Raw genomic sequence first — 11844 nt, forward strand, 5'->3', positions numbered from 1 at the left:
ATAGATTTTAAATAAAACAAATAAAATATAATAGATTTGTTAATATGAGTTGAACTAATTTTTATAGGTGTCGTTTATGTCTATTAAACGATAAGATGTTGTTTTTATTTTATTTCTTTCATTGTATTTTCTTTTATTTCCTTAATGTCTCATGGCTATATAAAGAGCCTTATACTTGTACTTTTATCATTAGTTTGGAATAAACATTTTCACTCTCAATCATTAAAGATTAGAGTTACTTTTCCTCAATTCTCAAATTTAATTTCTATCTATCCTAACCTAGAAATGTAATATGGTATCAGAGCGAATTTCCGCATTCGATTTTCTAGGTTAGAGAAACACACTTCGTCATCCCCGATTCCTCAACGATCGGAATAGATCTCCAACGACAAGCTCGGTGGAATTTCACGAAGGTCGATTTCTTTTTTTCTCCGAATCGTCACATTATTGAGCGCCTCTTCTTCTCGATTTCAAGTTCTTCTCCTCATCGCTTCATCGACGGAAAATCTTCATCGACGGAGACGCATCGGACATTCGGAGCGATTTTTATCAAGATTCATCTCCGGTGATTTCAAGCCGTGTAATTCATCAAGAATCTTCTTCTGACGAGTCCTATCGTGTCGACATTCAAGATCTTCTCTGGCGTGTCCCGCCGTGTCAAAGTTACAAGGTTCCCTTCTCCGGCGAGTCCCGCCTTGTCAAGGCTTCAAGATCTTCTTCTGGCGATTTTCCGCCGTGTCAAGACTTCAAGATCACTGTTGTGTCAAATCCGTCAACAACTCCTCCGACCTCTCCAGCGAAGCCACGACAATCCCTCGCCAATATCAAGATGAGAGCTGCAACAAAGATTGGATCTTTGAAAGCGCTGTAATGTCCTCTTCTTCATCTTCTTCTGCCATAACCTCTGATTCATTCGCGGTTTCCTCTGCTGGAAGCTCGCCATCAAAAGCCTTTCAAAGGCCGCTTCAGTGACAATCACTGCCGGCAGTACATTTTCGTTTTCAGTCCGATGTTGAAGTTCAGTCCAAGAATGAAGAGTTGAGAGAGAAAGAAACTCTATCGATGTCTTTCAACAAATCCAAGAACCGGAAAGAAGACCAACTCTGAAGAACTCTCCGTTTCTTTCTCTAATCGAAGCTTTCTCTACGCAACAATGGCGTCCTCTCTCGCGACGACCTCGGCTGTGACCAAAGCCGCACTCCTACTCATGCCAACGACACCAATTTCAAGCACTGTCCAATTTCAAGCACGCCAATTTCGAACTGGCTTCAGAAGAGGGTTAACAACACTAAGAATGTTGTTGTTGTCGGTCGTTTTCAGAAAACCCGAGACGCCAAGAAGACACGCCGTTCAAAGGGCCGATGGTCAGGCTGAAGGTCCTGAAGAGCGGCAACCCTTCTGTCACGAGTCGACTGGCAAGTCCTCGTGCCAAATCCTCATGCCCCTCGAGTTGAGGCTTGAGTCGTTCTCCTCGAGTCGAGCCTCGAGTCGTTCTCCTCGAGTCGTTCCTCGAGTCGAGCCTCGAGTCGTTCTTCTCGAGTCGTTCTCCTCGAGTCGAGCCTCGAGTCGTTCCTCGAGTCGAGCCTCGAGTCGCTCCTCGAGTCGAGCCTCGAGTTGTCCTCCTCGAGTCGAGTCACTCTCGTCAAGTGGAAACCTTCATATTTTGCGTGACAAGAGTGTTATCCGAAGACCCCTAAAGGCCCGCAAGAGCCCGACGAGACGGGCCGTGCACCGCGCACACAGCATGCCGCGCCGGCCGGCCACACAGCAAGCTGCGCGCCGCGCCAGGCAGACCGCGCGCCGCGCGAAGACACGCCCGCGCCGCGCGCCCATGCGCCGCGCATCCCGCGCTGCACATCCCGCGCCGCGCCCCCTGCGCCGCGCGCCGCGCGCCGCGCTTTGTGCGCCGTGCGCCTCCACTTGATGGTGCGCGCGCTCCTAGTCCCACATGGACGAAAAAGGGACCTTCTAAGGCCCTCAAACACCTATAAATACCCCCTCTCATTGAGGGGAAAGCCATCCTATTCAGTCCCATTCATTCTCAAGGAACTTGAGACTTCTCTCTGCTTCTCTGGACGCCATCCTTGGCCTGAAGCAGATTCTCCTCGATTTCTCGTTCTCAGAGGTTCTGAAGCACTCACGGGGACTTCCCGGACGTTGCTCCCTCTGAACGAACGCCCCCCGGTGCTCAAGCACGCCCCTAGGGTTCTCGACTAGAGTTCCCCTAGCGCGTCTAACACGCTAGCCGCGTACGCGATCTCCGAAGTTCTGAGACGCTGCCGAGGACTCCTCCGCGCCTCGTCTCCTTCGTCGAGTACGCTTCTCCACCAAGGCTCCGCGCCTCACACTGCGTTACATACGCTTGAACTACGTTCTGACATGATCCCACACACGGGTACGTAGGCAGCCGACACCCAAGGCACGGTCACTCCTCCCCCTCACCCCCTACCTCTCCCGAGAGGCGGGTTGATCGGAGAAGAACCCAGCTCGAGACTATCGAGTTCACACTTTTGGCCCAGGTGCGATCACTTGGTCCGGCCTTGGATCAAACCGCCCGAGGTTTTACATAGTTGTTCATTTTCGTGCGACAACATTTTGGCGCTAGAAGGAGGGGACTTCCCGACCGGTTCAGCCCGAAATCCCTTCTGTTCATCTTCTTCTTTTCTTCTACGAACTCAACCTTCTCGAACTTGAGAAAAGATGAGTAGTCAGCCACCCATGCGTTTGAGGGTGTTAACAACCCCGATAACGTCACTGGGACCAAAAAATATTTCTTGCGCTCTCACGCGCATGGTGACGAAGAGTCACTCCACGAAGAGAGCTCGACCCGCTCACCATCTCCATCTCCAGACAGCAGGGACGACCGCATCATGGAGTTTGAGGAAAATATCCGCCAACTAAAGGCAAAGAACGCGAGGTACCACAGCCGACTGGCTGCGAAGCAACCCGCGCATAACACAATGATCCCCAACGGGGATCCTGAGAACCTCAACGAGGAAAGCCGCAACCGCGACCCTGATTACGAGGGTACTGGTGAGTCGGAGGATATCGAGACTTCTCTCACGGAGGACGGGGGACTCCCCGCCGTGTTTGAAGCCGGTCCATCGAATCCCTTACCCCGAACAGGCGATGTACCGGCAGCTTCTCAAGAGGGAAATTCCCGACGTTCGGCCCTCGACCGACTAGTTCAAAGGGAGAATGTTACGGAGAGTCAGGGCACGCGGAGAGCGCGCCGTCACAGACGAAGCCCGCGCCACCGTACGACAAGCCCTGATCTTAGGGACCATCTCACTGCAAGACGCATCGAGCGTGGCGATGACCTAAGAGAGCGACTAAGCTCTCGGCCAAACATCCCCGTAGCAGCCCCAACTAACGGGAACCGCCGCACGGGTCAAGGGTCAAATGAAAGGCGGCATGTAACTCCTCCCGAACAGGGAGTTACTTCGACTACCGGTCTCCATGTGATCACTATGATCCACAATCTTCGAAATGAAGTACGAGATCTCCGAGAACACGGAATAAACGGAAGTGCCTATGGGGTCGTCGAGGAGAATCCATCGCCATTCACTGCTCAGATATTGGCCGAGGTATGCACGGGAAATTTCAAACTCCCGAACCTCGCTCCCTGTGATGGAAAATCGGATCCCGCTTACCATATCCAACACTATGAAACCTGGATGACGATGCAGGGTGTCTCTCCTGGTGCTATGTGCCAAGCTTTTAGTCTTACCCTCGCCGGGCCCGGCTTCGAGTGGTTCAAGAACTTAAGACCAGGAAGCATCCACTCGTTCAAAGACCTGAAGGACATGTTCCTAGCACGGTTTGCTACATCTATGGTCCAAAAGAAGACCAAGATGTACCTGTGGTCAATCAGGCAAGAGAATGGCGAGTCTCTTAGACGATACCTCACCCGATTCACTGAAGAATCGAATAAGGTCGACCGCTTTGACGACAAAGACGCAATCACTCCCATCATCGAAGGCTTGCGCACAAGTGACTTCCTTAAGTCCATCGTCGGCCGTGTCCCTTCTACCATGGCCGAGTTAATGACTCGAGCCAAGACCTTTATGGGAGTCGAAGATTACCTCAATGGCCGCAAGGGCAATATTCAAAGCCCTTACCGCCGAGACGAGCCTAGCAACGAGCAAGGCAACTCCCGTAAAAGACGAAACAAAGGGGGTCAGACTTCTAATAGCCGACCTCCGATGCCCAAAAAGCCGCGACTTGTGGAAGACTTTAAGGGCGACTCGTCGTTCACACCGTGGAACACAACGCCAGATCAAATCCTAGCTCTGGCACGTGACAAATTCACTCCCCTGGCTCCAATGAGCAAAGATCTCGCGACTCGTGATCGATCTAAATATTGCGAGTTCCACCAGGATTATGGTCACTTGACCTCCGAATGCCATAGTCTTAAACGGCAGATCGAGGCATTGATCCAATGGGGTGAGCTAAAAGAGTTCGTGTTACGCATGATTAGCCCTGCGAGCCCCACCTCGAACAGACCACAGTCTGGCAAGGGAGGAGGAACAGCCGCTTCTGCCGACCGAACCACGGCTACTGCCAATGCCAATCCACAACTCCACATTGTAACCACCATACTAGGTGGCCCACAAGATGGAGATTCAGCCCTTCAACGGAAAAGATTCCTAAGGGCCGTGGCTCAAGAAGACGCTGCCATGCACGTCAACCACACCTATGAAGAACCTCCGTCCGTGCCTCATGAGACGATGTACTTCACCAACAAAGAGGCCAAGCGAGTTGTGCATCCGCACAATGACGCGATTGTGCTCAAAGCCCAAGTGGATAATAACTTGGTGAAAAGAGTTCTCATCGACAACGGCAGTGCTGCCGACATAATTTTCAAGTCCACCTTAGAGCGCATGAAGCTCGGGGGGCTACGCCCAACTCCAACCCAAACGCCTCTATTCGGGTTCACTGGGGAGAGAGTCATGACCGAAGGCATCATCGATCTGTCGGTCACCTTCGGAACTCCCGGAGGCATTGAAGTTGTTCACATGGTCCCACTCCTAGTGGTTGATCAGGAGTCGCCATACAATGTCATCATTGGGCGACCCACGCTTAACCGACTAAGGGCCATTACTTCTACATACCACCTACTGGTGAAGTTTCCTACCAAGGATGGAATCGGCATCATGGCTGGAGATCAATCCTAAGCCAGAATATGCTACATTCAAGGAATCGATGGAAAAACCGCTAGCAAGACGGTTAACACGATCTCCCAGCTTAGAGATAGCGTCGAGTCGACCAAGGTCCACCGCGAAATCCACGAAGACATCTGCATAACACCCAAGTGCAAGGTGCCGACGTCCTCATCCCAAACAAGGAGGGACCCCACAAAGTCTGTCAAGTCATACATGACGGGACATACTACATCAAATACACGGACGAGACACCGATCCGTCGCCTGTGGAATGCGGAACACTTGAGACAGTACTACCAGTAGCCAGCGCTTCCCCCCATTTTATTTCTTTGCTTTCCAACATTCAATAAGGCCTACGAGCCAATGTTTTAGGATTTCAAGTTTTTGCAATATTAATAAAGTTCGAGGTTTTTCTTTCAAAATCCGCTTTATCAAAGTTTTTCGATGACGTTTATAAACCCAAAAACTCGGGGGGCTAGTGTTGGAATCGATCTAGGGTTTAAGAAAATAATTAACGCTTCGGGAAGCGGCGGAATTTTACAAATTTTCTTTTACAAGTAAAAACAGTTTTTACTAACCTAGACAAGTGCAAGTACATGTAATTAAAAACTAATATGAGCTAAGAAGTTTACTAACCTTTCTTGAAGCTTGATCTTTGAGAAGCTCTTAGAAAGTTGCAACGCTCGTCTCCCCTCGCAGCACGTCTCTCTTCCTTTCCTCGGCACCTCGAGCAACCACGAAAGTTTCTATCACTAAATCACTCGTAATAAAGGAATTAGTGAGTGGGCACTTTTAAATACTATGACTTCAGAACAAGTCTTGAAGTCGCAGAGCTAAACACTAGGTCGAGTGAGGACCTAGGTGCCAAAACAAGGAAAATCGAAAATAAACTAGAGAGAGAGAGAGAGGAGTTTAGGCCAAAGTTCTAGAGAGAGAGTCTCTCAAATCCCTTAAACTTGGATGAATGAAATGTGAGGAAATGAGGCTCCTATTTATAGGAGAGGTCTCACCTTCAATAAGGTAGTTTCCTCTTCTATAGAATATCACATATTCATGAGCCAATTTCCACTTTTCCCTCTTGAGACACTCGGCCAAACAAGGGCTTCTAGAAGCCTTGATTTGTTTCCAATTTTGTTCATGGCTTGCCTTTTTCTCAACTTGGCCGATTCCCTTATGCATCCTTATGCAAATTTGTTTCCTCTTTTTCTTTTGGCAAGTATCTAAATACATTTATGCACAAAAGAAACTCTCCTATTTCTCTATAGGGTAGGCGCCCAACATGTCTCTAGAAGGAGCTTCTAGAAGCTTCTTCATTTGTTCATGAGAACATGAAAAAGGCCCATTAAGAATTTTCAATAAAACTCTTATGAAATGAAATTAATTCACGAGGCCCAATGATCAAGTCATGGCCGAGTGACATTAAGTCATCAAATGAACTTGTCAAAAAATTTATTCACATTCATTTCATCCTTTGTCTCAAAAGACAAAAATACCCTTTTGACTATTTTCGTTCTCGTTTTGACTTAGCTTCCAGTTTAACTATTCCTATCGATGTGATTCGTGACAGTGACCTCATGGACCCAAATGAACAAAGCTTGAGCTAAACACTTGGACTCAAAAGTTCACAAACCTTTTCCAAGTTTAGCTTAATGCCAACTGACTCCACTAAAGAGCTGACACTGAAAATCTCTCGGTTCAAATGAATTTATTTTCTACTCAAGAATTCAACCTAATTATGATGAGCGGATCCACTGAATATTATCTATGTTTACCCTTCATGAATGTCATCAGCTAGTCGGGATTTACTAAATTACCATTTTACCCTTCTAGCTGTTATTTCCTCAACTCCTTTGTCGCTTGTGAATAAGTTAGAAACAATGTATTGACGAGGAGCTAACAAGTCACATTGTTTCATCCAAAAGAGTCAGGACTCAATTTGGACACTGGCCAGTTCATTTATTCACACTCTAAGGAACAAAGCATGAGGTGACATACATTGCATTTCAGCAATCTTGTACATGAATTCCATATATATGAGAACTTCACTAAGTTACTCATGACATTCTCACAACTTAGTACTTCACCAATAGGCCCTGTTCGGAATCACATAGTGAGTCCGAACTCTGACTTTCTCAAATGAGAATACTAAGGTGTGAAATGGCATGTCTCATTTCAGGATTAAGGTAAGCATGATGCAATCATACATAGTGACTTCGAGACATAAGAGGTTAAATGGTTTGTTCTTATCTTGTCCCTAGAAGTGCACTGGTCAATTCAGTACCTTCGGAAGATACCTAGAAGAACTATAGAGTCTCCAACTCTCAATGCCTCATAACCAGACATCATAAATTCTTCTAACAATCGTACTGAGGTCAATAGTCCTTTGACCCTAAGATTGCGAATATATCGTTTTAAGCAAACTACGAAGAGTTTGTTCATGCAAATCTACATTTGTCTCTTCGTAAGTTGTTAAGTTTGTTTATGGACTAAAAGACTATGGTTTTATCATAAAGCTTCAAACAAGGAAGATTGAATGAACGTTTCAACTTTATTAATGAATGAATAGGCAATTACAAGCAAGAGTCTTCATGAGACTTTATTACATCAAATGTACAAAATAAAGATTACAACTCTTCTTGTGGGCACCATTGACAACAGCTAGTGACATAGGCAACAGCAAGTACACTCAAAACCCTCAAGAAAGTACGCTCCACAAAAAGAAAGAACGCTCCACCAAAATAAAACACCCGAACATAAACGGGAACGAGCGTTCAACAAAGACGCCTCCGCGGCGCGCCGTAAGACATCCCCGCGATGCAGGCTGAAGACGCCTCCGCGGCGCGCCATAAGAAATCCCAGAGATGTAGGCTAAGACGCCTCTGTGGCGCGCCATAAGACATCCCAGAGATGCAGGCTAAGAAGCCTCCGCGGCGTGCCGTAAGACATCCCCGAGATGCAGGCTAAGACGCCTCCGCGGCGCGCCGTAAGACATCCCCGCGATGCAGGCTAAGACGCCTCCGCGGCGCGCCGTAAGACATCCCAGAGATGCAGGCTAAAGTCGTCCCTCGCGACGCACCAAAAGACGTCTACATGGCGTACCAAATCCGTCCCTCGTGACGCACCCAAGACACCTACGTGGCGCACGTAAGACGCCTACATGGCGCAACCAAGTCGTCCCTCGCGACGCACCAAAGACGCCTACATGGCGCACTTAAGACGCCTACATGGCGCACCAAAGCCGTCTAGATGGCGCACCCAAGTCGTCCCTCGTGACGCACTTAAGACACCTACATCACGCACCTAAGATGCCTACGTGGCACACGTAAGACGCCTACATGGCGCAACCACGTCGTCCCTCGCGACGCACCTAAATAGCCTTCGTGGCGCATCTAGGCCATCCCTCGCGACTTGCCTAGACGCCTAAACGACGCACAGAACCGTCTCTCACGACGCGCTCTGAGTCGCCACAAGGCGTTGTGTACGATGACCAATCGCAACGCACTTGGAGCCGCCACAAGACAACCACACAAGGCGTAGGTCGTGCCACCTTCGCCACCGCCAACTGAGCACGATCACACTCGCCTCTGGAGACTCCCCATTACACGCGAGCTAATGGAAGCTGCTCGCAAAGACTTGCGAACCCCGCCTCTGAGCAAGAACCTCGCCTGGCCCGAGCTAGCTGAGACCTCGCTCGATCAAGCACCTCTTGAGAGAGTCCCAGGCAACGAATGAGGTCGTGTAGAATCTCCTCGAGTCGAGCTTCGCTCCCCGAGTCGAGTCGTCCTCCTCGAGTCGAGCTTCGCTTCCCGAGTCGAGTCATCCTCCTCGAGTCGAGCTTCGCTCCCCGAGTCGAGTCACTCTCCTCGAGTCGAGCTTTGCTCCCCGAGTCAAGTCGTCCTCCTCGACTCGAGCTTCGCTCCCCGAGTCGAGTCACTCTCCTCGAGTCGAGCCTCGCTCCCCGAGTCGAGTCATTCTCCTCGAGTCGAGCTTCGCTTCCCGAGTCAAGTCATCCTCCTCGAGTCGAGCTTCGCTCCCCGAGTCGAGTCAATCTCCTCGAGTCGAGCCTCGCTCCCCGAGTCGAGTCATTCTACTCGAGTCGAGCTTCGCTCCCCGAGTCGAGTCATCCTCCTCGAGTTGAGCTTCACTCCCCGAGTCGAGTCATTCTCCTCAAGTCGAGCTTTGCTCCTCGAGTCGAGTAATTTTCCTCGAGTCGAGCTTCGCTCCTTGAGTCGAGCCATTCTCCTCAAAGTCGAGCCTCGCTCCTTGAGTCGAGTCGTTCTCCTCGAGTCGAGCTTCGCTCCTCGAGTCGAGCTTCGCTCCTCGAGTCGAGTCATTCCCCTCGAGTCGAGCTTCGCTCCTCGAGTCGAATCGTTCTCCTCGAGTCGAGCTTCGCTCCTCGAGTCGAATTGTTCTCCTCGAGTCGAGCTTCGCTCCTTGATTCGAGTCATTCTCCTCAAATCGAGCTTTGCTCCTCGAGTCTAGTCATTCTCCTCGAGTCGAGCTTCGCTTCTTGAGTCAAGTCATTCTCCTCGAAGTCGAGCCTCGCTCCTCGAGTCGAGTCATTCTCCTCAAGTCGAGCTACGCTCCTCGAGTCAAATCACTGTCCTCAAACCGAGCCTTGCTCTTCGAGTCGAGCCATTCTCCTCGAGTCGAGTTCCGCTCCTCGAGCAAACACCTTGAGCGACCTGAAGAACAGGTCAGCCAAAGTAGAGACCCGCGTTCGCGTCTGGGGAATAAGGGCCGATCTTCCGAACGCAGACGAAGAAGCGTCACCAGGGCGGGAATGGCGGATGCCCCGTGAGACCGACTTATGCTTGATGCGTGGTCAAACTTTTAGCGTTGATCCCCGAGCAGTCGAAGCCCTCCTGTGCGGCAGAGCCTTTCACCGGGTGCCACTCCGTCTTCTCGAAGCATCGGCCCGCAGCATCAACCTCTGTCTTCGAGACCTCGGAATGAGCACGCCTTTGCAAAACGCAAAAGTGCAGTCGCCTTCCAAGCTGGCCGAGACGGATGCCATGATCTTCCCCTAACATGTCGCAATTAGAAAATAATTGCCATACTAATCACCATCGAGTCGCATGGACTCCGGGTCAAAGATATCATCAAACAAAACGCCATCGAAGAAAGACTTGGACTTGACTTCGCCAAAAGATCAACAAGCCGTGACACGTCGGTACGCCTCTGCACAAGTGTGTGCCCCACCTGCCTGCGCATGTCCCCGCTGCTCCGGGGCTAGAGCGATGGATGCGAACATGTCCGCCTCGCCCACGTTGAGCTTCGCCTCTCATCCGCTCGGATCCTCCTCCACGTATTGATCACACAATCATGTTGAGAGAGATGCAAAAGCGAGAGAGAGCACTTGCAATCGCACGAATATTCTCTATAATCACAAAAGCTTCGCGACGGCGAAGCCCTGGGAGATAAAATTTTCCTCAAACACCCGGCAGAAACAACTAAAAGTGTTGGAATTGATCTAGGGTTTAAGAAAAAGATTAAACGCTTCGGGAAGCGGCGGAATTTAAAAAAATTTCTTTTCAAGTAAAAACAGTTTTTACTAACCTAGACAAAGAAGCAAGTACATGTAATTAAAAAACAATATGAGCTAAGAGTTTACTAACCTTTCTTGAAGCTTGAACCTTGAAGAAGCTTTTGGAAAGTTTGCAACGCTCGTCTCCCCTCGCAGCACGTCTCTCTTTCTTTCCTCGGCACCTCGAGCAACCACGATAGTTTCTATCACTAAATCACTCGAAATAAAAGGAATCAGTGAGTGGGCACTTTTAAACACTACGACTTAAGAACAAGTCTTGAAGTCGCAGAGCTAAACACTAGGTCGAGTGAGGACCTAGGTGCCAAGACAAGAAAAATCGAAAATAAACTAGAGATAGAGAGAGAGGATTTTCGGCCACAAGTTCTAGAGAGAGAGTCTCTCAAATCTCTTAAACTTGGATGAATGAATTGTGAGGAAATGAGGCTCCTATTTATAGGAGAGGTCTCACCTTCAATAATGTAGTTTCCTCTTCTATAGAATATCACATATTCATGAGCTAATTTCCTCTTTTCCCTATTGTGACATTCGGCCAACAAGGGCTTCTAGAAGCCTTGATTTGTTTCCAATTTTGTTCATGGCTTGCCTTTTCTCTCAACATGGCCGATTCCCTTATGTATGCATATGCAAATTTGTTTCCTCTTTTTCTTTTGGCAAGTATCTAAATACATTTATGCACAAAATAAACTCTCTTTCCTTAGGTATGTTGGGCGCCCAACATGTCTCTAGAAGGAGCTTCTAGAAGCTTTTTCATTTATTCATGAGAACATGAAAAAGGCCCATTAAGAATTTTCAATAAAATTCCTATAAAATGAAATTAATTCACAAGGCCCAATGATCAAGTCATGGCCGAGTGACATTAAGTCATCAAATGAACTTGTCAAAAAATTTATTGACATTCATTTCATCCTATGTCTCAAAAGACAAAAATACCCTTTTGACAATTTTCGTTCTTGTTTTGACTTAGCTTCCAGTTTAACTATTCCTATCGATGTGATTCGTGACAGTGACCTCATGGACCCAAATGAACAAAGCTTGAGCTAAACACTTGGACTCAAAAGTTCACAAACCTTTTCCAAGTTTAGCTTAATGCCAACTGACTCCACTAAAGAGTTGACACTGAAAATCTCTCGGT

This window comes from Urtica dioica, chromosome 7, assembly GCF_054948205.1.
Source record: "Urtica dioica subsp. dioica isolate 48M chromosome 7, U.dioica_male_clone48M_v1_H2, whole genome shotgun sequence".
In the NCBI taxonomy this organism is placed as follows: domain Eukaryota; kingdom Viridiplantae; phylum Streptophyta; class Magnoliopsida; order Rosales; family Urticaceae; genus Urtica; species Urtica dioica.